This window comes from Aphelocoma coerulescens, chromosome 2 (assembly GCF_041296385.1).
Source record: "Aphelocoma coerulescens isolate FSJ_1873_10779 chromosome 2, UR_Acoe_1.0, whole genome shotgun sequence".
Lineage (NCBI taxonomy): Eukaryota > Metazoa > Chordata > Aves > Passeriformes > Corvidae > Aphelocoma > Aphelocoma coerulescens.
The window spans coordinates 165993136-166019217 of record NC_091015.1 but is presented as its reverse complement, the minus strand read 5'-3'; the positions used below and the strand labels follow the sequence as shown (position 1 = coordinate 166019217).

The window sequence follows — 26082 nt, the reverse complement described above, 5'->3', positions numbered from 1 at the left end:
GCCGTATCATTCTGTGATCAGCAAACACAACGTGCCCTTTTTACTCCCTCATTTTCCACTGTTCCAGCTTTAGAGCTGATTCTCTTGTTATTAATCCCCACACACATGACCTTACTCTTTGTCCCATTATATTTTTCAGTTCTCCATCCAATTCACCTCACTAATACACCAGTCCTCTCCTGAATTGCCTGTACCTCCCAGCTTTGTGCTGTCTATAAAAGTCATTAGTAAAGCTCTATTTTTTAAGGCAGGGTCACCAATGGCAACATTAAATAAGATTAGTCTGAAGACAGAGCATTGTGAAACTCCACTAAAAGCTGCCCTGCAAACTACAAGTTCTCTTCAGAATCCCAGGTCATTTCTTTTTAGTAGTTACTTACCACATTAGTATTTTGGAAATGATCCACATTTTCTCCAGTTAATAATATCCCATGTGGCACAATATTGATATTCATTGAAGTCTAAGTGGATTATGTCTAAAGCATTTTTCTCATCCATAAGAATTGTTTATCCTTTTTAAGGAAAGATATCAGACACAAACAGCCTTTGATAAATCTGTATTCCCTCCCATCTTGATTTATTTTCACCTCCTTTGGTTGATCCTTTTCGTTAATTATTCATTCATTTTTGGTTTTGGGAAGATTTATTCTAAAGCTTGCACATTTCTGGGGCTGGGTGGTTGCTTTTCTGCACTCATATATGGACGCTATATTTATTATTTGACACACAGATGGAGCCACCCCCAACTTCATACATTTATTAAAGAGCTCTGAGATGGAGCACTGATTTCCTGAGCCAGCTCTTTCAAATATCAAGGATGCTGATTACCTGGCTCTGTATCTCTTCCCTTCTCCCTGGCTAAATGAAACTAGTTTAGAGAGTTTTGTTTCCACTTTGGTAATAGAAATTTTCATGTCCACAGTCCTCTTTCCATTAATCATCTTGTCTTTCCTTAGCAGGTTCAACAGCAGAGTCCTTACAGAAAACAGAGCTGAAGTAGACCTTAAACTGCAGGGTCATATTTCCATTATCTTCAATGTGTGCCCTGTATTTCTTATTCCACATTTCTTTCTGTTCTCATGTTTAAGTGCTGAAGAATCCTTGCTCTGTATTTTAATTTTCCTTGTGAGGATTAATCTGAATTAACTTTTAGGAATGCTCGTGCTATTCCTGCATTTCTGAACTCTAAAATGTGGTTTCCTCTTCTGAGCTTTTTGCTCTTTGTAAGGTCTCTGCTTAATCCCACTTCTCTATTAAGGCAATTTCAGTTGAAGCAGTTCCCCTTCCGAGGATCCTAATAAATCTCATCTTTGCAAAACAAAGGTTGAAAAACACCTGTGGTGGTTTCTGTTTTTTTTTTTTTAACCTGCCAGGAGGCAGATTTTACTGAACCTTGAAATTGTTGCCTAAAGGATGCACCTCCATCCTCTCCCATTATATTATCACTTATATTTCACTAAAGTCTTATTCAAATGTTTAAAACAGAATCATGGAACATCCTGAGTTGGAAGGGACCCAGAAGGATCATCGAGTCCAACTCCTGGCATTGCACAGGACACAGACCAAGAATCCCACCCTGTGCCTGAGAGCGTTGTCTAAGCACTTCTTAAGCTCTGTCAGGCTTGGTGCTGTGACCACTTCTCTGGAGAGCCTGGGAGTTCCATTGCTAAATCACCCTGTGGACAAAGAACTTTTTCCTGATATCCAACCTAAACCTCCCCTGACACAACTTCAGGCCATTCCCTCAGGATCTGTAAGGTCACCAGAGAGAAAAGATCAGTGCCTGTCCCTCCACTACCCCTCATGAGGAAGCTGCAGATCCCGATGTGGTCTCCCCTCAGCCTCCTCTTCTGTGAGCTCAACAAGCCAAGTGACCTCAGCCACTCTTCATAAGGCTTCACCTCCAGACCCTTCACCATCTTCATTGCCAATGAATTATTTCAGTTGCAGGAATCACCTTGAAGACAAAAAGAAAGCAATCACTGTTTTTACTTATGAATGCATCACTTTTTATTTGTCCTGAAGTAAGTTACCACTGCACTGCATAGGATTTTCTAATTATTGAAGTTTCCATAACCAACATGGGGCTATGGTGCCATTCAGAGTTCAGGTTTCATGTCACTCTTACTTGGTCCAGCTCCAGGCTGCTGCTAGAAGTGATTCCCGTCCTTTCTGCTGCCCCCACCTACACAACTGCTCAGCCAAACGTGGGAAGGCACAGGAATGTGCAACCAGGGCCAGCTGGGAAGTGGAAGGAGCAGGACCAGCTGCGTTTCTGGTGGCAACCCACACTGAGACCAGAGTATAACACAGACTAGAACACTAAGTCAGGGGCATTTAAAACACTCCCAGGCACAGGGTGGGATTCTTGGTGTCCTGTGCAGGGCCAGGAGTTGGACTCAATGATCCTTGTGGGTCCCTTCCAACTCAGGATATTCTATGATATTCTATGCTCCCAACAAATGGATCAAGTGGCCCACATTTAATTCTGTTGTGTTTGAAATTATATCACTTTAAGATTAAGAGGTCTGGCTCATTCAAGCAGCAATTCATTAATATCTTAAGCTAGTGGACTATGAAAAACATTTTCCAAAGTTAATCATTCTCCCTTTTTCCATTTATCATGCTGATGAATGCAGGTATCCTCTCTCAGTTTCTCTACCCCAGCACGGTATTATCTCAATGGCCTGCAGGTGTGTAGATTTGTATCTCATTTTATCAAATCTGTCTGAGAAAAATAAAAGAGTACACTAACTCATTAAACTTAGAGTGCCAGCCTCACTCTGATTTCACATTCTTTAATCAGGCTGATCAATAGACTTCAGCTCCAATCTCCAAACAGATAAATAACTAAGTAAAACAATTTCCAAAAAAAGTTTTATTCTGATGATAAGCAAGTAAATGAAAACACTAATTTCGATTTTATATAAAGCCTTCAAGATACATTATTCAAAAGCACTTTGTGAACTGAAGTAGGAAATTGATCCAGGGATTATTGACTCAGTAGAAGTTCTTCCATTGACTTCACATTAACGCTGGGCCAGGATTGGAATGCAGCTGATCCAGTACTGAAGTGCAGCCACTTCTGATCCAGGGTGGAGGTGCTATTCAACAGCACAACAACACCAATTGTTGTGTAAAATTTTGGGACATGTTGTCTTAATGAGTTCTATCGTGATTTGAATTCTTGCTGAAATTTAAGCAGGCAGAATAAAACTCTTCAGCTTGTTACTCAGCCTAAGACTGAGACTAAGATGTTCTTTCTTAACTATCCTCATCTGTCCTACTGACTGCAAGTGATCATGGAATAGTTTGGGTTGGAAGGGACATTAAAGATCCTCTAGTTCCAATCCCCTGCCATGGGCAGCCACACCTTCCACGAGACCAGGTTGCTCCATCCAACCTGGCCTTGGACACTTGCAGGGGTGGGGCAGCCACAGCTTCTCTGGGCACCCTGTGCCAGGGCCTCAGCACCCTCTCAAGGAAGAATTTCTCCCAAATATCCCACCTAACCCTGCCCTCTGACAGTGGGAAGCCATTCCCCCTTGTCCTGTCACTCCATGCCCTTGTTCAAAATACCCCTCCAGCCCTTTTGGAGGTCCTTTAGCTGCTGAAGGGTGCTCTAAGGTCACTCCAGAGCCTGGAGGGGTGGGGGAAAGGTGTTTTTAAGGTTTGGGTTTATTTCTCATTATTGTACTCCAATTTCATTGGTAATAAATTCAATTAATATTTGCCTGATTTACAAAAATATGAATATCGATCTAATATCGATATCCAACTGAGATGGACAAAAACTCTCTAACAGTTCAGAGTTAGAAAGTGTATGTTTTATTTGGCACCAGGCACTGCGTGGGATAGCTCCCTAAGACGCAGGGCCCCGATACAAGCAAACATGATACCTTTTATTTCCAAATATTATGAATATCCAAAATACAAATGCATATTCATAACATTAACACCTCCCATTCTCCGCTTCATATGGAAATGAGCTTAAATGTCATTAAGCGTGCACAGTGTGTGCTCTGAATGGAGTCGGTGGTCTTGAATTGGGTCTTAAAAAGATGAAGTACCTCATCTTCCTCATTTTGCCCTTTTCACCTCTCTGAACTTTAACAATCCTAATTACTTTAGTGACCTCTAAGTTTCCTCTTGCGTGACTTTTGAACGGGTTCCCACCAAGGGAGGAAATTGGAAATTGTCCTTGTTCCCTACACCAACTTATCAATGTTTCTATTCCTCCTTCTAAGCAGAGTTAAGCAAACATACAAATAACAGATCATCAGTTATTTGGTAATCAGTTACTAACATCTTAAAACCCATTTCAGGTCCAGCTCTCTTAACTATTTTAATTAACTCTAGCTGGGCCCAAATTCCTTCCTATTCTAACTAATTTCAACACAGCTAGCCTATAACTAAAATCTTTATGTTTCTTCTAAATCTGTTTCATGTCAACTTGAGTCTGTTTTGCCCATGATGGTGATTGGTGAGTGTTTACTCCCTGTCCTTATCTCAAATCATGGCTCATTATGTTTTCTCTCCCCTGTCCAGTTGAAGAAGAGGAGTGACTGAGTGGCTTTGGTGGGCACCTGGTGTCCATCCAGGGTCAACCCATCACCACAGAGTGCTCCACGTGGGCCCTCACCAGAGCAGAGAGGGAGAATCACCTCTCTCGACCAGCTGGCCTCACTGCTTTACATTGAAGGAACTTTAAGTAATTCAGGATCCAGGGATTCCCCGTAATGCAGCCACAAACGGGAACATCTGTTCAGCTTTGAAGCAGAGAAAGCTTTACCTTGTGGATGCCTCTTTTGCACCATCCAGCCTCTTCCTTGGAGCTCTGCCATCGATGATAGCTTTGAAATGAACAACCAGGATATTTTAAGGAAGTACATTTTGTAAAGGTGGGGATGAGGCACTAAAAATGCCCAGACACTGCAGCACAGACCCAGGTGTAACGTGCCAGTCTCAGAGCTGCTGTGTGTCCTCCCTCTCCAGTCAGAAGCACTTCACAGACCTGTGCTCATCTCTCCCACTTAGAGAACAGAAAGAACAAAGCTGTCCTAATGAGAGCAGGGTTTATTTGCACTTAGCATTTATTCCCTTTTCGATAAAGGATGCTCAGGCTGAAAAGAATCAGTGATAAAACCTCTCCTTTGAAACATACAGTTGTAGCTCACTATGATAGTTAGTAAAAGCTCATTTTTCAGAAGAAAGGCAAAGTAATTTTCCAATCCCTGAGCAATCTATTCAAGAGCAGGGACGAGGCTCAACAACATTACAAAGGGCATCTACCGAGGAAGGTAACCTCTATTATTTCATCGGACACCCTCTAGGAAAAAGCTCTTCCATATGAGGATTAGGGAAATTCAAGCAAATTCCCTCTTCTTTATCACGCCAGACATAAGTGTTTTGTTTAACCTTAAGGGTCCTCTGCAGTGTATTTTCACACCCTTTCGACACTCTCCCCCAAGAGGTTGCCTAGGATCCCCTCTTTCATGAGCTGCAATGTCATGTTGCTTTTTTGGCTGTTCCTTCATTGGCTTTATGGAGCTTTAGGGCCCTTTTTCCACACAAAAGCACAGCTCTGCTTAGCAGGATAGAAAGCAGCTTTAACCCAGCTGCGTGATTAGCACATTTTTCTAGGACATGGGAATGGTGGATTGGAAACTTCCCAACCTGTGAGACTTGAGTCCAAACCACCCACTTCCTACACGAGGAAGATAATCTCTATTATACTGCAAAAAGGACAGATTTTGCATTACCAGACAGTCAGGACTGTGGCACTGGTGATCATTACATGCACCCAGAACATGCTTTTGAGATGAGCTTCCCTGGGGTGATGGAGAAGAGAACCAGGGTCCTGCATCTCATGAAGTGCTGGGAAGGAATTGCTCAGCTTCAGAGAGAGCAGCATCTCTGGACATGCACCGGAGAAAATTTTAGATATCTAACACTTAATATTTCCTATCCCTGGAGTCCCTCTCCCTGGGGGTGTTAAAGACTGGGCTGGATGGGGCTCTGAGGAACCTGGTCAAGCGGAAGGTGTCCCTGCCCATGGAAATGAGATATTTAAGGTCCCTGTAGAAGCCTAGAAGATAAAGGGGGCTGATGTTCATCTCTCAAACACCAATAGCTGCATAGCAGCAGAGCCAGCCAAGGATTGTTGTGGCTGAAAGAAGGGGCTATCCAGAGGTAGGGCAGCACTTTTTAGGACAAACATCCTTTTTCTGACCCCTGGAGATCAGTGCAACTCAGAAAAGCCCAGGCACAGGAATGAGGTCGAGAATTGGTGTAAGAGGGTTCAAGACCATCCAAGACCCCAGAAGCCTCCAACCCATTCCCAGACAGGTCTAGAAGAACAGGCTGTGGATGACAACTTATTTGCATAGAAAGTGAGAAATTTATCTCCATCGTGGGGAAAAATTATCTATAAAAATGTACCCCCATGAAGCCTGGGTGCATGGGCACCCCAGGACTCTGGGCACCCCATCAGCTGGATCGAGGCTGATGGAGATTGCTGGAGACAGCACTGGTGATTCCTTTATTTCCCTTCCCTTCCCTTCCCTTCCCTTCCCTTCCCTTCCCTTCCCTTCCCTTCCCTTCCCTTCCCTTCCCTTCCCTTCCCTTCCCTTCCCTTCCCTTCCCTTCCCTTCCCTTCCCTTCCCTTCCCTTCCCTTCCCTTCCCTTCCCTTCCCTTCCCTTCCCTTCCCTTCCCTTCCCTTTTCCCTTTCCTTGCCTCCTCTTTAATTCATCTCTCTTACTTCTCTTCCACTCTACCCATTTATTCAGACCCCACTGCCAGTGCTTACACAGGAGGTCAGGGAGTAACTTATATAAATGTCCATGCCACGTGTGCAATTTACTAATAAAACTTTGTAAACTTTGTCTGACTATTGCTATTCCTTTTGACCAGGAGCATCTACAAATCTTGAGTGCTCCCTTTCCCTTAAGGATGGGACTTCACAGTTCCTTCCAACACCAAATATTTTAAGACTCTAATAAGAAAAGCAGTTCCATTTATGGACACAGGTGCTTAAAAAAACCCCTAAGAAATTTTTTCTCAGACAGTTTTGCAGAGTAACCATCCCAACCTTCTTCATGAAACAGGGCCTAATTACTAAAATTTCTTAATTTGGATCTAATTTCCAGTGCTAGAAAGCAACCAGAGATCCAATCAATATTGGCAACCTGTACTACAATCACCTTGTTAGCCAAAGTGCTTCATGTGGGTCTGGGTGATATCTTGTTGTCTGATTTCTTGCTCCCACTATTGCTAAATGCAGTCATGACACTGAGAAATTTTAGGAGGAATTTTAGCAACATAAATAAGGGCAAAGGAAAGCATATTTTCCTGATCACAGACTATCTGCCAGCCATTCAGATGGGAGGGGAGGAGCTGATTTAGGCTGCTAAATTTAATTAAAGCATATGTTCTTAGGCTTTGCAGTGGGATATCCTTAAATCTCCCTTACCTCGTCCCCTTTCCAGGTCGTTACAAAATTTAAATCACATTGAAAGGTTCTTGTTTCATTACCATGCAATATTTTTTCTCTACTTCCTCCAGAGAGATGATATAGAAACCCCCATCAATAAGATATTAAGATCCTTTTCAAGAGGACAGCAAAATTAAGATGCGTGAAGGATCTATCAGGAAAGCAGTTATCACTTATTAAAGGTATTAAGAAATATAAGATGATGGCATTTATCATTAGAAGACCAAGAGGTAGATGGAAGATTTGAAGAGGCACGTGATGCCTGTGGTCACAGCCCAAATGGGCATCAATGACACAGGTAAGGGAGGTCCTGTGTGTGGAAGCAAAAATTAGGGTCCTAGAAAAGAAACCAAAAGGAAGGTGATGTTCTATGAAGTGCTTCCTTATCTCTTGCAGGTCCAGGGAGACTGGTGGAGAGGCAGAGTGTGAATGTAAGACAATTTCAGGCTCATATGACGTGTAGAGTGTCAAAATCCAATACAGGAGAGACAGAGTTCACCTGAGGCATTATCACTTAAAATCAGGGAGGCTGGGAGGGAGCTTTTAGAGTGGGGAGTGAGGGAAGCCAAACCAGAGCATATGGTTTGGGATGACATTTCTAAAGATGAAGACACAAACGCAGGTACCTCTCAATGAAGAATAGGTCATGGGAAGTAAATAATCAAAGAGAAAATGGAAAACAAAAAGACTGACATTTGAAAAGGCTGTCAAAACAGGAGCTAACGTGGCAGTAGGTGTTTTACTATGTAAATGCTGGAAACCTCAGAAATGCCGGTGAAGGAACTGGCCCTTTTGAGCCTGAGTAAGAGATGGAAATGCACAGATCGAAAACTTGGTGGAGGGAAAACAATCAAAGGGACACTCTATCAGATAAGCCATATGCTGGCAGGAGAGAGGAAAACACATCAACAAGAATCTCTGAACTGAAACTCCAAGCCAAGATGGAACAATGCACCCTTGGGGCACTTGACCTTCCTACACACCTGTACAGAGGTACTACTGATTGATGCCAAAAAAACCCAAAAAAGTTAGGGATGGCAGGAAGTGGAATCATAAAATCATACAATGGGTTGGGTTGCGAGGGATATTAAAGGTCATCTCATTCAACCCCCTTGCCATGGGCAGGAATGCTTTCCACTATCCCAGGTTGCTCCAAGCCCTGTCCAAGCCAGCCTGGAACACTTCTGGGGATGAGGCAGCCACAGCTTCTCTGGGAAACCTGTGCCAGGGCCTCAACACCTTCACAGGAAGAACTTCTTCCAAACATCCAGTCTAAATGTCTCATCTTTTAGTTTAAAAGAAATACTCCTTGTTCTGTCACAATAGGCCCTGGTATAAAGCCTTTCCTATGAGCTCCCTTTAGGTACTGGAAAAGGCTCTATGGTCTCCCTTCTTTGCTCAGTTGGGCTGAACAATCCCAACTCACTCAACCTGTGTCTACAGCAGAGATGCTCCAGTTCTCTGGGCATCTTCATCTCCTCCTCTGGACTTGTTCCAACAGGTCCACATCCTTCTTATCTCGGAGTCCCCAGAGCTGGAAACAGAAGTCCAGGTAGGGTCTTACCAGAGGAGGGTAGATGGGCAGAATCCTGTCTGTTGACATGCCAGCTGCACTTCTTCTGCTGCAACCCAGGACATGGCTTCTCATCCACCAGCATTCCGGGTGATTTCAGTTGTCTCCACGGGGACTGAGCAAAGGTCACATCTGAGTCTGAAGCAGCAGCTGGTGACTGATCCCAGAAGATATGCAACCCCTGGGTTGCTATAAAAATCTAGTTCCAAATCTCATCATGAAGTCAGCAATGTGCAGCAAATTCCATGATGTACCTTGCATCAACATCCCAACGGGAACAAAGGGGCCGAGCATCCACCAAAGCTCTGTTCAAATCCAGCAGCAGGACTAGGTAGAAATAAGCTCTTAAAGAAAAGATAAAAGGGGAAGGTTAAAGGAATTAAATCCTGATGGGTGTTGACAGTATTGTCAGGGTGTTGAGTAGGAAACAAGCCACTGGTGTGCTGCTGGTTTGCTCTTGGAGAAAAAATTGAGCCAGCAAGGTTGAACAGAAGGGTAAAACTGATATTAGAAATAAGAAGAAATATGGAAGAAACAGGGGTGATAAACATCGCAAACCCTCTTTGAGAGGATTCAGGAAAGAGCCTGCCTGAAAAAAGAAAGTTTGGATTAAAAATACAGAATAACCACAGACAAAACAGCAGGGCTGGATATATTTACCCCAGAGTTTTACAGCAAATAAAAAATTAAATATCTGAATTATTAACAACAATGTGCAATGTTTCACTTAGAGTGTCCCTGGTATGTGAAGACTGGAGAGGATCCAGGACAGATCCAGGGAACTGCAAACTTATAAACCTGACATGTGAACCAGACAAATTATCTGAAACTTTGATGAAGGGAGGTAAAAAGGTTTCACTTCTGGTTAATTGCACCTTATAGACAACTTGGGGTTTTTTAATGGGTTAACAGGGTGTCAATAACACAGGAAATAAAATTATTTTGGGTGGCCAAAAAAAAGTTTAACATAACAAGAGGTATTTAAAGGAAATAAGCAGCCTTGGGATAAGATCATCTCTTATCTGGTCTTGACTGATACAAAGAATCTTTTAAAGGCAGGAAGCAAAGGGGGAGAGCAAAAATTTGATTTCTTCTAGTGCAAGGACTTGTGTCTTTAAATGAAGGCAATGGGAATTAAAATAAAACAAGAAAATTCTTCATGCAGCAGGTGTCAGACATGAAAAATATAAATGGACATTTTTATGGGCTTAAATCTGGGTGGGGAGCTGGAGGAAGGAGTCAGCAAGGATCACAACAGGCCCAGGAAATCTCGGAACTGAAAGCAGTTGGAGATTGGCAGAGTGGTCACAGAAGTCTCCCCTGTGCTCTTCTGGCACCCACTTTTGGTGATGGGAGGAGAAGAGGGGTCAAATGTACCTGGGTCTGAAACAACAGCTGATTTTTAAAAAATGTTTATTTTAAAACAGAATGGGTTTGAACTTATGGGCTTAATCAATCCAACCCTTCCCACAGAAGGGGGAATTGATTGTCCAAATCACAGAATAGGTAGGGCTGGGAGAAGTTTCAGGAGATTGTTTGGTCCATCCTCAAATCATCTCAACCATCACACACAAACTACTTCCACCGATGATTTGTGATTTCATCTGGTTTTGAAAACTTCCAGCAGCCAAAATTCCAGGCCTTCTCAGGTAGTTTGCACAAGTTTCTTACAAAGCTTAATACCAGACAGGGGTTTTTCATATCTAAATTAAATCTTCTCCCAGCAATCCAAGCCAATTTAAGTCAATGACTTCTTGACCTATCCTCAGTGGGCATGGAGAACAGGTTTTCTGTTTCTTTTTGCAGTAAGGCTTCATGTATCAGAGAAATTATTCCCATTTCCCCAGGTCTTCAATTTTCTAGAATCACCAAGCTCATCTTTTTTAATCTCTGTTCCTAATGATATTGTCTAGATCTTGGATCTTTCTTGCAGTTGATTTTTGGACTTTCTCTCACTGTCTTATACGATGGACAGAAACTTCAAAATAAGTTCTGCTCAGTCCTTATAGGCACTGGAAAAAGCATGTTTGCTTTTGGCATTGAATCCCCAAAACTTTGTGTTTGTCTTTGGGCATTTTTAAAAGTTTCTTTAGGAAATGGAAGGTTTTATCACATCTCTCAGACCAGTATTATTATTTAAAAATGATTCTTCAGTGGCACTCTCAGTTTGAACAGAGTTATAATCTGTTGTGAGAGACGTATAGAATCATAAAACCACAGAATCATTAAGGTTGGAAAAGAGCTCCAAGATCATCGAGCCCAAGCATTGACCCAGCATTGCCAAGTCCGTCACTAAACCATGTCCTTAAGTGCCACATTATGTAGCACAAATGTGTAGAAAACCTTTTACCTTTGAAAATGTGTAATTCGGGAAAAAAACTATTAACTGCATGAGAGCAGAGGCAGGAAGAACAATTCTTGACTAATGGGTGGTAGTAACTGTAGCTTTAATAACAGTAACAGACTTGGTTCTGTTACAGGGAATTCAGCCTTAAAACTGGAAAATGAATTAAACCATAAAGATGTTTTAAATCCACATGTTTTACTTATTTTCTATTTTCTATTTTCTATTTTTTTCCATTTTATCTTCTTTCTATACATCTATTTATATTTCAGGGGTTCCTTTTTCAGGCTCCTAATTTCACAAGTGTACCATAAAAAGGTTTTTAATTATACTCTGGATACTTTGAGGTTTTCAGATGTCCCAGAATGGTTTGGGATGGAAGGGACCTTAAGATTGTCCCATTCCAGCCCCTCTGCCATGGGTAGGGACACCTTCCACTAGACCAGGTTGCTCAAAACCACATCCAACCCATCCTTGGGGAGGCACAGTCATAAGGAAGAACAAGACACTGAGATTTTCAGAGCCGAAATCTCCCTCAGTTCACTCTCTGCAGTGCTTTCCTTGCATCCTTCGTACCTGCAGCTCCTGGACCACAGCTCCTCTGTGTCCTTCAATTTTTCCTCCTGATTATCCAGGTGCAGCACTGCTGAACCGAGCAAAAGATTGCTGGTGTTTTGTCATGGAATTAAGTGGAGTGAGGGATTTGTTCCGACCTCTGAGTTTTCCTCGCAATCAGCCGGTTTAGCCCCGTTCCCTCACCGTTGTGTTACATCTGTTGCTCTCAGCATGGGCTCCTTTAGCTCTGTCAACATCACTTTCAATTGCCACTTGTCATCCCTGCTACGAGCTCGATTTAGTATCTCCAGCTTCCATAAGCAAAACTGATCACCGGGATTACTGGGAGTATTGGACACGCTTTATTGATGAGGTGATTGACTTATCATTGCCTCGGAGACAAAGTTTTTTATATCGGCTCATGGCTTTTATTTTCCTAATTCAGATGCAATCACATGTCTCCAGAAAAGGAAGGGTCAAATGTAGCAACGCTCAGATAAATCCAGGTGAAATGCCACTAAAATCCACAGCTATTGCAGCTATAACCAGATGTAACTGATGGAGGAATGCACAAAGTATTGAAAATCATTTCTTTATGGCTCGTGATTCCTCCTTGTGACGTACCAGACCTGCCAGGCAGTCACCAGCTTGGGACATGTATTGCTGCCACTGCAGTACTTGGTGAAAACATCTGTTTTATGCCAGATTTTGCTCAGTCCTGGAATTCAAGTCTCACTTGGACTTTAAATAGACTGAAATAAGGTTGTTCAGGGATTAGCTGGCTTTTTCCAGACTCCTTTTATTGCTGCTATAATATCTTTTTTTATTAAATTGCTCACAGGTAACAACATACGGATGTGCTGTGATAAGCTCTCTGAGCCGTGCTGTTTTCAGGGAATCTTGGGTCACTGGATGGATGTCTGGAAATAGGAAATAAGAATCAGCCTTGGTTTTGTGAAGCATTGAGGCCAACTTGTGTTTGTTGCTGTGCTACTTGCAGTTGACTTGTTTGGTGTATAAGGCATTTGAGTGGAAAACAGCATTTTTATCAAAGAAAAAAGAGCTTTTCCAACTGTGAGAGTGGCCAATTAATTCAGGATTGAAAAGCTAAGTACTGCTAAAAACCCAGCTTTATTTTGTCTAGCAGTCTTCAGGAAAGCCACAAGCCCAGCCTAATTACTGAAGAGAGCAGGAAAAAATAGTAAAAAAAGGCAGGAATCTGGGAAGGAAAGGGGGGGAAAATTTCTTATTTAAATCTGAAAAGAAACTCGACCAAATAAAGAAAGAAACTTCTCAAAAGAAGTGTTGTGGGGTTTTGTTAATATTTTTTTTTTGGTTGTTTTCTGTTGTTGGGTTTTTTTGCTGTTGTTTTTGTGGGGTTTTGTTTGTTTGCTTGGCTGGGGGTTTTTGTTGTTTTTGTTTGGTTTTTTGTTTGTTTGTTTTTTCAAGTGGAGACTCCTTAAGCACAAATGTAAAACTATCCTAAATAAATAATTCCTAGAACATTTTAAAATCTGGAGAAATTTATTTGTACATACTCCAGACAAATATCCAGGCTTTCTCCTTCATGTAATTGCAAGGATAAGTTGCTCTTTGTTCTTCCTTATGTTTACATGGATATTGGGAATGACACAGCAACTGTGTCCTAATGGGATAAATTAAGCACTCACTGACACTTTCTTGTGATGTATTTTTTAGTTACCTCACTTTTCATGAACTTAGCAACACTTCCAGTCAATCCAAAACAGGAGAGAAGTTAAAAGCACTTTAGGTTATATACCTGATGTTAAGAACATAATCCAAATTATAACCTAAACCCCCCCACTTTATTTAATGCAAGTTTTTTGTCTGGGTTCTCCTGCTTTGCAGAAAAGGCCTGTAGTATAGGAATGAAACCCCTTGAGTTATTTGCAAGTATGTAATAGGGTGTAATACAAATTGTTACAGTGAGCAAATCCACACATCTTAGGAAAAAAGTAACCAAGAGGACAATTGGATTACCTTGCCATAAATACTTCAATGGCCCAGCTATTAAGAGGTTATGATTTAAGATGATTCACAAAAACAAACCTGTGAGCCAAAAGGAAACTCCTTCCAAAGAGTGGAAGCAATTCCCTAAAGACACAGCCAGCCTAAGTGGATAATCAGCTCTGTTACAGTGCAGATACTGTAACATGCATATCAAACAACGAGGCCGGTGGAAAAGAAATATCTATGGACCCATTCTTGATAGATGTTTCAGAGATGTTTATTTCTCCAGCCACATGGCCGGGGCTCTGCCGAGGAGCTGCTGCAATCCCGGGACCCGAGGGTCCTTCCCCGCACAGGGGAACACAAAACAACCAACGGGGAACGAGGCTGAGCAGGGGCAGGGAAACTCCGTGTCTCCCCCCAGGGCCCCTCTCCCAGGGCTACATGGCAGGGGGGAGGGGACCCCGACACATCTCAGCAGGGATGAGGTGAAAGCATCACAGCTGGGTTTATTTAAATTCTAGCAGAGATCCTCCATTTCATCTTCATAGAGGAATTGGGGCCGTTTTCCAAAGCAGAAACCCACTGACAACTTCACCCCCAAGTCACATTTGCCAGACCCCTCCAGGTACATAGGTCTGGCCTCAAGGAGTTTTGCTCATGTGGAATGAAATCGCCGCTTCCACCCTGGGAAACGCCACACAGCAGCTGGCAAATGGGCAACCTCCTCCCACTAAAAGATGAGAAACGTGAAGATTAAGCTGTTTTAATAAAATTTTGGCCCCTGGAGCTTTTGGTTCCCATACATCTGACTGTATATTTTTCAGATTTGTAGATGTTATCACTGTGGGATGGAACAAAGCTGTTAATTATTTGGGTTTTTTCCCCTAAATTCAGAGAAAGCAACATCTTGATGCACAATGCCTTGCCTTGCTTATGTAAAAGACCTGACTTCCACACCACGCCCAAAACCCACCCTTGGTCTTTCTAAAAGCTGTTACAGATCAATAAGCAGCTGTTAATAACAAGGACCAGCCCTGCTGCACACAATAAGAAGGTTTCCAACAGCTCAAATTCCGGAGAAGAAAAATGTCCCAAGAGAATGTGCAGCATTATTATTGTATGAATAACGCACATATTGATTAAGCAGTATTTCTCCAGCTCCAAAATGCAAAACCAGCAAGATGCAGCCTGCAAACCAAAGCAGTCATATGAGATTTATCCCACCGTAATTTTTATGATTGCTGTCCCTTGGAATACTTGGGCTGTTTTATATTGGCATGTGTTTATATATTTCTTTTCTTATTTACTTTCATGAGGCTCACGCTGGAGGTAAATATGATTTGTACTGAAAATTACTGCAAAATTTTCACACTGGTTTTGGAAATGTAATCTATGCTTCCTGCAGGATTAACTCGCTCTTCCTCCCCCAAAAGAACCACCCAGCAAGACACAGTGTGTTGCACATGTAGCTGTAGTCAGAGGATTTTGCAGACGACAAGCAGACAGCTGTATTTCGTTATCAGTATATTTTTATGTCCCTTCTCCTAAGGGATTTTCTTCAGAGTCCACAGAAATAAATGATTATCAATGCAGCAAAAGATGGAGGAAACTGCTCCGATAGCAGTTCAGTGCTGCAAAACCCTGAAGTTTATGGAGGCTCAGGTGGCCCCTCAGCCCTTTTAAAGCTTTTTTTAGCAGGGCTACTGGTGCAGAACTCCATTTGTGAACAGGCAGCTGGCTTGTCAGTCCCTTGTTAAAATGAATTGTTGGTTAAAGGCTCTATCAAGAAAATCCTCTTTACAACTCCTTTTGCAAGCCAGCCACCACGTAAAGCTGCTGTTGCTTGGCAAATAAAAAGCAAACCCCTCGCAGTTGTACTCCAGACTGCTCTATCAAAGCACTTTGGCTGGGTGAACCTCCAGTCTCGGGCTGCAATTTGTGGTGTTTTGGAGAGAATTAGCGGCTTTAGTAGCAGCGAGTTGGAGTTTATTTCTGTGAGCAGTGCCCCGGGCACTGTGTGACTACGAAGGAGGGAACTGACCTGTCAGAGAATCGTGGAACCAGTAAGGATGGAAAAGACCTGTAAGATCACTGAGTCCAGCCATTCACCCAGCACTGCCAAATTCACCACAAAACCCTGTCCCCAAATGCCACATCTACACTTTAATGGGCATTTCCAGGGATGGTGAACCCACTGCTTGCCCTTTACAATGCTTGACCATCCTTTCAGTGAAGAATTTTTCCTGATATCCAACTTGAATCTCCCCTGGTGCAACTTGAGGTCGTTTCCTTTTACGCTATCTCTTGTTAATTGGGAGAAGAGACCAACTCCCGCCTGGCTACACCCTCCTGTCAGGGAGTTGTACAGTGACGCGGTGCCCCCTGAGATTCCTTTCTACAGAATAAACACCTGCAGCTCCCCTCAGCCGTTCCTGGGGTTCCCCGCGAGGAGGGGGAAAGTGAGGAGGAGAGTGAGGATGAGAGAGTGTGGGACCGGGAACATCCCCTGCAGCGGCAGCGAGCGGGCAGCGGCTCCTGAGGGGCGGCCCCGGGCCGCGCCCTGAGGAGGGAGGCGCTGAGGGGAGTGGGCGGGGCCCCCTCGGGCCGTCCCCTCCGCCGATTGGTAGCCGGGTAAAGGGGCTGGGACGCCGCCTCGCGGTGCACTCTGGGAGTTGTAGTCCAAAGGTGGGTGCGCGGCCGGCGACACCTGCGGGATGAGGACTACAACGATGGGGGAGGAGGGAGGGACACGTGGTCGTGGTGGGCGGGGCCGCGGCGGTCACGTGATGTTTGGGTGCCGGCGGTGACGGGCGCGCGGCGGCAGGTGAGGGGCGCGCGGCGGTCCGGCCGTGGGGAGCCGGCGGTGGCCCGGCCTGGGAACGTGGGGACGGGGCCGGCGCTGGGTGTGTGTGACACGGAGCCGGGGCTGGCCTGGCTCTGGGGGTCTGTGTGACACGGGGACAGCTCTGTGTGTGTGTGTGACATGGGGACAGGGATGGCCTGGCACTGTGTGTGGGTGTGCGACATAAGGACAGCGTTGACCTGGCACAACTTGGGTGGGGCGAGTGTGTAACGCGGGGATAGGGCTGACCTGGCACTTTGCGCGTGTGTGACATGGGGACAGGCTGGCCTGTGTGTGTGTGACACGGGGACAGGTGTGTGTGTGTGATTTGGGGACAGGGCTGGCCTGGCACAGGGGTGTGTGTGTGTGTGTGACACAGGGACAGGGCTGGTCTCGCACAGGTGTGTGTGTGTGACACAGGGACAGGGCTGGCCTGGCACAGGGGTGTGTGTGCGTGACACAGGGGTGTGTGTGTGACACAGGGGTGTGTGTGTGACACTGGGACATGGCTGGACTGTCACCAGGGGTATGTGTGTGTGACACAGGGGTGTGTGTGTGTGACACAGGGACAGGGCTGGCCTGGCACAGGGGTGTGTGTGTGTGTGACACAGGGGTGTGTGTGTGACACAGGGACAGGGCTGGACTGTCACCAGGGGTATGTGTGTGACACAGGGCTAGCACAGGGGGATGTGATGTGGGGACAGGGCTGGCCTGGCACAGGGGTGTGTGTGTGTGACACAGGGGTGTGTGTGTGTGACACAGGGGTGTGTGTGTGACATAGGGACAGGGCTGGCCTGGCACAGGGGTGTGTGTGTGTGACACAGGGGTGTGTGTGTGACACAGGGGTGTGTGTGTGACACAGGGACAGGGCTGGCCTGGCACAGAGGGGGGTGTGTGTGTGTGACACAGGGACAGGGCTGGCCTGGCACAGAGGGGGGTGTGTGTGTGTGACACAGGGACAGGGCTGGCCTGGCACAGGGGTGTGTGTGTGTGACACAGGGGTGTGTGTGTGTGTGACACAGGGGTGTGTGTGTGACACTGGGACATGGCTGGACTGTCACCAGGGGTATGTGTGTGACACAGGGCTAGCACAGGGGGATGTGATGTGGGGACAGGACTGCCGTGGCACAGGGGGCAGTGTGTAATATGGGGACAGAGCTGGGCTGGGGGGGTGGGTGACATAGGGACAGGGCTGGCACAGGGACTGTGGGTGGAACTTGGGGACTGTGGCTGCTGTTGCACAGCATTGTATGTGTGTAGTGAGTGACTGGGCTGGCCTTGCCCAGGGCTGTGAGCAGGGAGGGACACACGAGCTGTGGACCACACCTGTGTCCCATGTCACCGGTGACTGGGTGAGGATGGGATGTCCCTGCACCCAGTTTGCCACTGTCCCGCAGCTGCTCATGAAGAAACCCTGATTTATCAATTTCCAGCACAATGGCAATATTGGGAATTGCTCCTGTGTTGTTACCTGCCAGGTTTTGGCTCAGTTTTAACTCACAGAGGCCATGATGCTGTTTATTTATTATTTTTTCCCCATTCCAGGCTCATTCAGGGAGCTTGAGGCAATGGGATGCATTTGGAAGTACAAGGAGAGGAAATAAAACCTCTTTTAAATGTACAAAGCGCCTCTTTCTGCAGTGGTCCTCGGCTGACTGCAGAAACTTTTTTTTTTGGTTGCTTTTGTACTTTGAAAAGTGTTTGTGGTTTGAAGCTTTTAATAAAAGCTCCCCTGAGCTGTGGGGTACAATTAACCTCCGGCATCTGGCGCCGGAGTGGACTTTGCTGGGGAAACCTCGTGTTCCCATGGAACTGCTCTGTGTCTTTGTGTGCATATCAAAAAGCAGAGGGTTTGGAAAGCTAAAAGCACGTTTCATTCTGCCACCAGCACACTGAATATGCCCTGCAGAACCCTCTGCTTGCTTGCATTTGAAGTTTTCTGTGACGTTTTGGAGCTTGAGGCGCATCCTTGTATCTGGGAGTGCTGCAGGAACAAGGAAATGTTTGTTTGCAAACCCTTGCGTGGGGTGGCCTCAAGTTTTGCTTTGTGCTTCATTCTGCACAAAGGATTTAAGATTCAGCAGACTGAATCCTAAATTTTTACTAGCTGTGTGCTGTGGAGTGGGAAGGATTGATTAAAATACGAGGGTTTTCCCCTACCCTTTCTTTTTTTTTTTTGTTTAGCAGTAAGGTTTATACTTTTTCAAGCATTTATCCCTTTTTCCAGGCTGGTTTTTGCCTTTGCAGTGGGGCTGTGAACATACAGGGCCCCATCCTGCCCTTCTGGGCTCTGCTCTAAAGGTCCAGGTGTCCCTGCAGGTGTTTCTGGTCTTTAAATCACCACTGACTCAGGCCAGCTGCTGTCTGAGCCCTTGATGCTCTCCTGATCCACTGTCTTCTCCAGCTGTGATGCCCTTTTCCATCTTATCTCCAGATGGACTGGAGTGTTAATCATAGAATCATTGAATGGTTTGGGTTGGAGGGGACCTTCAAGATCATCCAGTCCCACCCCCCTGCCATGGACACCTTCCACTATCCCAGGTTGCTCCAAGCCCTGTTCAAGCTGGCCTTGGACACTTCCAGGGCTGGGGCAGCCACAGCTTCTCTGGGCAACCTGTGCCAGGGCCTCACCACTCTCTCAGTAAAGAGTTTCTTCCTAAAATCAATCTAAATCTACTCTCATTTAGCTTAATGCCATTCCCCCCTTGTCCTATCCCCTTGTCCTGTGCTCTTCTGGAAAATCCCTCTCCATTGTGTTGTTGCAAATTCAGGTTTTAAAATCCCTGATGTGTCAGAGCATTGCTGTCTGACCCCTTGTTGCCTTCCTGCTCCACCACCTTTACCAGCTGCAACATCCTTTTCCCTCTCATCCTCAGGTTGGTCTCTGGACTTTTTCTGGAGTATTAAATGTGCTGATTCCCACTTTCCAGTGGTCATCCAAGCAACAAATCACCGTTCTTGCATTCTCCAAGGCCTCCCACCTTGCTGGTTTGCTTTTGTTTATTAATGCAATTAAAAATTAGCCTGACCACTGATGCAGCTTTGATGGACATGGGAGAGGCTGATCAGTGCAGCCACATGTCCTGCTTGGTCTGGGCTTCTGAGTCAGATTCCATCCCTGTTTCCTCCTGCTATTGTGTCTAAAGCAAGACTTTACTGTGAGGGTGAGGAGGCCCTGGCACAGGTTGCCCAGAGAAGCTGTGGATGCCCCATCCCTGAAAATGTTCAAGGCCAGGTTGGATGGGGCTTGGAGCAACCTGGGATAGTGGGAGGTGTCCCTGCCCATGGCAAGGGATTGGAACTGGATGATCCTAAAGATCCCTTCCAACCCAAAGTGTTTTGTGATTCTGTAAGTTATTTAGTCGAGATTGGCTAAAGAGACTGATAGAGCAGAGATTTCAATATTGCAATATTCTATTCCCATCCTGTCTTGTGCAAGCAACCTCATTCATTTTCTCACAACTCTCTTTATTTATTTATTTATTTAAAATATTTTAAACCTCTTATCTTTTACTCCTCATTGTGCAACCCTCTGGTGTGACCAGGTTTCCCAGCAAGCAAGATGCTTGCTCTGGTTCTGGAGAATCTTTACTGGGAGTGGAGGAGAAATAAGTATTCTGTGTCTTAATAAATTTGCACATTGAGATTAAAGCACTTAAAATCTAATTGAAAAGAAAAAAAAAAGAGGGAAGCTGAGAATGAATGAGTCTGTGCTTCTCTTTCCTTATAAATATATATATGAAATGGTATTTTGAATTGTTGGTTCTTCTGGGATTTCAGGAATATTTAAATAGCAAGTGAGAAAGGGTAAATAATATCAAGATAAAAATAATACTTTCGATTCCCTCCTTGTACCATAAACACATTCTGCTCGATGAAAGTGGAATGAACTGTTGAAAATTTTTAATTTACTTTTCCCATCTTTATTATCCTCCTTCCTACAGTTCACCTACTTTGTGAAGTCGGGTGAGCTGGATGGCTCTCACTTGGGTTTTTATGGACCTTCCCAGGGTTGCTGGTGCTTCAGGGGACTGGAAATCTGTGACACCGGAGGGTTTTGGGGGGACAGGAGGAGCCTCTGACTGTTTTATGTAGGGTTGGAGTCGTCATTGTCAGGGCAAAGGCTGCTTTCACTGGAAAGGATGAGTGTGTCCAAGTTTGATCGCAGTGAGGATGGATGGATGGATGGATGGATGGATGATGGATGGATGATGGATGACTGGGTTTTTCCACCCAGGGCATGGCTGGTCACGTGTTCAACCTCTGGTGTCCAGGCTGGGGCCTGAACAGATTGAAGGCAGTCCTGGGAAGCCAGGGCTGGGGGTGCTGGTGGATGAGAGGCTGGACATGACCTGTGTGCACTTGGAGCCCAGAAATCCGAATGTGTCCTGGGCTGCATCCAAAGCAGGGTGGGCAGCAGCTGAGGGGGAATTCTTCCCCTCTGCTCCACTCTGCTGAGACCCCCCTGTAGAACTGCATCCAGGTTTGGGGTCCCAGCATAGGAAGGACATGGAGCTCTTGGAGCAAGTCCAGAGGAGGCCACCAAGGTGATGAGGGATGGAGCCCCTCTGCTCTGCAGCCAGTCTGGGAGAGCTGGGATGTTCAGCCTGGAGAAGAGAAGGCTCCAGAGAGAGCATAAAGCCTCTTCCAGTGCCTAAAGGGGCTCCAAGAGAGCTGGAGAGAGGCTTTGGACAAGGGCCCAGAGTGAATACAGCAGGGGGAATGGCTTCCCACTGACAGAGAGCAGGTTTAGATTCAATATTAGAAAGAATTTCCTTGCTATGAGGCTGGGGAGGCCCTGATACAGGTTGCCCAGAAAAGCTGTGGCTGTCCTATCCCTGGAAGTGTTCAAGCCCAGTTTGGACAGGGCATGGAGCAGCCTGGGACAGTGGAAGGTGTCCCTGCCCATGGATGACACTGGGTGATCTTTAAGGTCTCTTCCAGCCCAAGCCATTCCACGATTCCTGACCATTAGAATGTGTGTGTTTTCCTATGACATGATCTACTCAGTCTAAATTTAATACAGCTATTTAAGCGTGAGCCTAAGTCACAGCTGAAGTAGCAGGGTGTGGCTCCATGATGGTGCTTGCGGGGAAGATGCTGCAAAACTTCTTCCTCAGCAGCATCACCAACCTTCCAAAGTGCATTGTGTTTTGCAGAACACTTTTTGCAATGTGCAAATCCAAAATGTGGCCCCAAACTTGCGTTGGTGTTTTTGGCAGTGTCATTGGGCACTGCAAAACTGGAGGGAAGCTCTGCCCATCATTTGATGTTGAGTGCCCAGAAAGCTTCATAAAATATTTGTGCTCCTTTTCTACTGCCAAAGAGCCAGAAGTGTGTATTTTGCTGTCAGAAAGGTTCTTTGTGGTTTTTAATAATACACTGTATTTCCCAAAGAATATGGTCAAGATAAGAATCCTACTCCCTATTTTTTTTTCCTGCTTGCCTTGCAAATGGTGGCGTCTAAGATTAAAATAACGCAAGAGTTAAATTAATCTGATTTAACACTTGCAGGGAGGTTTCTATTTAAAACTCTTTTTCTTCGAAGTGTCACTAGTCAGGAAATTCAGTAGGCAGGTGCCATCTCTTTGTTGCAGTGCATGGGCACATCTCTGCAGTGTTTCTGATGATGGAAAAAATAGCATTTAACTAAAATGAAAAAGGGGCGGGATGGATTATCTTATTTTTTTATGTCCATTTTGCGTGTCCATTAGAAAAACAGAGATTGCACTGGTGATCAGTTGCTTTTTAAATATGTCCTGAAGATTGGTATAAAAAATAAGAAGAAATGGTGTATCAGCAGGTGTTTTTGGATTTTTTTTTTTTATGGGGTGCAGAGCTGTTGGGAAAAGCTCTCCCAAGGGCAGTTTAGGTGTGTTGGCAGTTCATCTGCTGGGATACTGCAAGAATAATCTGGAAAATATTTTCCAGCTTCTCCTTGAATGAAGTCAAACTCAGCTGCAATACCTATACTTAGTATTTTTTTCTTTTTTGTAAAATTCCTTTTTTTTTGGAAGTAAATACTCATGTTGGGTTAGGTGGTGATTTCTTCACTCTCTCTGTCATCTCTTCCCTAAATAAAAGCAGAAAATAAGTGCAAAATGTTTGATGCTCTTTGCTGTGTGGCATTTGTTTTGTTCTTGCTCTCCTGTCCCCCCTGCTGCAAAGCCAGGCAATGCAAAAATATGATTTTTTGAGGTTATTGAGGACTTTATTTGTCCTCCTTCTCCTCTCTGCATACATTTATTGTCATTCTAGTCTTGAATAACTTGGCCATGTATTTTTTTTCCCCTTGTAGGACCCCTCCATCATCTGGTGCATGGAGTAAAGGAGTGCAGGAGACAGCCGTGCTGTAGGATTTTATTCCAGAGCTGTTGCCATAGTTCTTATTTCTGTAAAATAAAACATTTTCTTCTTCCACAAGAGACTTTGATCACACTCATTGCTGAAACCTGTTGCCTTTTTTTTTTCCATTTATAATGAATCTTCTTGTGATGCTTCTGCGTGGAGGAGGGAGGTGCCTCCTTTATTTTTCTACATGTGAAAAACCAGGCAGATTTGGAGGTGTTATGACCCAAATTTTTGGATTAACCCATTTCTTGGCTGTCTGAGATGCCAGAGACTCAAATATGGTACAAGGGAACTCCCAAACTTGCTATTAATGGCTGCTTTGTACAAAATCCCATACACAGCCAGGAATGCTGTTTTTCATCTTTCTTCCCCCTCTTTGAAGTTCCCTTATTTATTTGTGATAGGACAAGGGGGAATGGCTTTAAGCTGAAGGACCTGAGCAACCTGGTCTAGTGGAAGGTGTTCCTGCCCATGGCAGGGGTTTGGAATGAGATTATTTTTAAGGTCCCTTCCAACCCAAACCATTCTGTGATTCCATGATTTACCAACCTGTGACATCTCATGACTGTGATCACAGTCCTCATGCAATGGTGATGCCTGTCCAGTTTGTGTAGCCCAATTTTGGGGTGACTTAGGGGAGAAAAATCCTCATGGGCTGTTTGGGGAAGATTTGGATGATGTCTCACTGGGTCTACAAGTTGTGGAATAGTCACTTCAATTTTAGATTCATTGAATCGTAGAATGGTTTGGTTTGGAAGGTACCTTCAGGATCATCTCATTCCAGCCCCTTTCCATGGACAGAGACACCTTCCACCAGACCAGGTTGCTCAGAGCTCCATCCAACCTGGCCGTGGACACTCCAGGGATGGGAAATGTCCAGGATCAGAGGGAGCAGTGGCTGCAGCTCACTGGAGGTAATTGCAATTAGGTTGTAGCTGAATTATTAGCAAATGCTTTGCAGCATCCCATGTCCCAGCATGGAGATGTTCACCATGCTCCAAGTTCTTCTAATTTTGGAGATAAAAATGCTGCTGTGCATCTGTTTGGAGATGGGGGAGGTCAGTGAGGCTGCAGGTGCAGTGCTGGCTCACTGGGTAGCACCTTGTTTCCTGTAACCCTGTACATGACAGATTTTCTTGTTGGAACCTGCAGATCTTCAGATTTTCCTTTGTGCAAAGTGAATCAAGAGCTAAAACTTAATACAGCTTTTCACAAACAAAACCAATTGATTTGTGATCTCTTGTGACACTATTCGCTTTCTAGACTCTCCTGAGAACCTCCTAATTTCTAAAATCCTGATTTATACAAGTTTAGACATAGTGTTAGATAGCTTGAGATGTAATTTACCTTCCCCAAATGTTTTGATATGTTCTGTTGTGTGCCTGATAATCCCCAGCTGCTCCCTTACCCGAGTGCCTGTCATTGCTGGGATGACCCTAATGTCAGTCCCATCAAATATTCTGCTGCAGGTTGTGGATGCTCAGTGAAAAAACATGAAAAATTAAGCTTACAAATATATGTCTATTATTAAATTAACAAATAATTTCTGTAATACAGTACATAAGATGCTATATATAAAATTCACATACATATAATACTGGATGTCGTTTTGTTTGCTTTTATGTTCTGGTTTTTCGGCCTTTGTTTTAAAGAATTGGAAGTTTTAGTTTTTTCTCTGCCAAAGGTGCTGTGGGATTGATGTGGGCAGGATGAGGCCATGGTGAATACTCATAGCTGTGGTCAGGGAAGTTTGTCCCACCTCCTGATGCTCCCCATCCTCTTACAGACCATCCCATGCAGGTTTTAAATCTATCCAGAGCTGTGGTGATGGTGAAAAGTCATTTCACTAAATCTACTTTTACTAATGATAAATATGGTAAAGAAATCTAAAATAATGAAAGTAGTGGTGCTTAAATTGTGTTGAAGCCACTGCATCTTAGAGGTTTGATTTCTCAGTGTCAAGGACCTTCAGCTTCCATGAACAGCAAGTGCTCTAAGATGGAAATAGGTGGTAAAATGTGGGTGTGGAAGCCTGAGAAATGCTGTCCAAAGTTTTTGACACTTCTATTTTAGAGAACAACTGTGTGCTTTCCAAAGCCCTCCTAAGTTTTGATCATGCACCACAGGGAGGTTTTGTAGCTATGGGTGGTTTTTCTAAAAATGTAATGGGTTCTGTCCTAGCCAAGTGCCCAAACCGGCCCCTTGGAGCGGCGTCTTAGCAAGTGGTGAAAACAGGATTGCAATATTTGTGTAAAACAGGGCACCTTTGAATTTGGAAAAGCAAACTGAGAATCTCACTGCAGATATTTTCCTGTTGATCATCAGAGCTGAATCAGATGGGTTTCATAGGATTTTAGAATGCTTTGGGTTGGAAGGGATCTACTTCCATGGCAAGGACACCTTCCACTATCCCAGGTTGCTCCAAACCCCATCCAACCCGGCCTTGAACACTTCCAGGGATAGTACATCCACAGCTTCTCTGGTTTTGTCTCCTTTGTCCCAAACATAGGGAAATCATGAGACTGGAATTCTGGTTGGTTGGGTTTTTTTTCTCCCCATTATGGCAATACTGGCAAATTAATTGTCAAGATCCTCTTCCCTGTGCATGGAAATCAAGGTCTGCTTTTTTATTTTCTTTTTTCTGTTTCTATTTTCTATTTTTGCACATTATTCACATGTTCCTTTGTTTCCTTTCATATATGCAGATGTCCCACAGGCTCTGAGGTCTTCAGACTTGCTCTTTTCTCTTTGGCCAGTTCCTTTCCTACTGTGCTGTGCTTGCCATCCTTTTTAAAATTAATTAGAATTTAAGTATAATCTCATTCTTAGAAAGAGGGTCGTGCATCCTAGTCCTGTTTATGAGGCATTTGAGCACAGAATATAAAGAGTGTGTGTAGAAAATAGTCTGGAGGTCCTGCTGTCCCCAGAGGCACTCACTGCCTCTCTGCCT

At 44.5% G+C, this 26082-nt stretch overlaps 1 protein-coding gene and 1 long non-coding RNA gene across 11 annotated transcripts in view; one reads left to right on the top strand and one right to left on the bottom strand.

Moving 5' to 3' along the window:
- Positions 1-2995: 2995 nt before the first annotated feature.
- Positions 2996-9356, bottom strand: LOC138106037 (uncharacterized). The gene is made up of 3 exons (XR_011148893.1): positions 9058-9356; positions 4793-4853; positions 2996-3190 (listed from the first exon to the last, which is right to left on the bottom strand). It is a non-coding gene; the product is annotated as an uncharacterized lncRNA (long non-coding RNA).
- Positions 9357-16705: 7349 nt separating this feature from the next.
- Positions 16706-26082, top strand: part of TSNARE1 (t-SNARE domain containing 1) — a 464136-nt gene continuing 454759 nt past the window's right edge. For 9 of the 10 annotated variants that reach the window (XM_069005568.1, XM_069005575.1, XM_069005573.1 and 6 more), the window contains exon 1: positions 16706-16763. The gene's annotated coding sequence lies outside the window, so the exon portion shown is untranslated. The remainder of the gene's footprint in view (positions 16764-26082) is intronic. The other variant, XM_069005571.1, reaches the window with a different exon arrangement.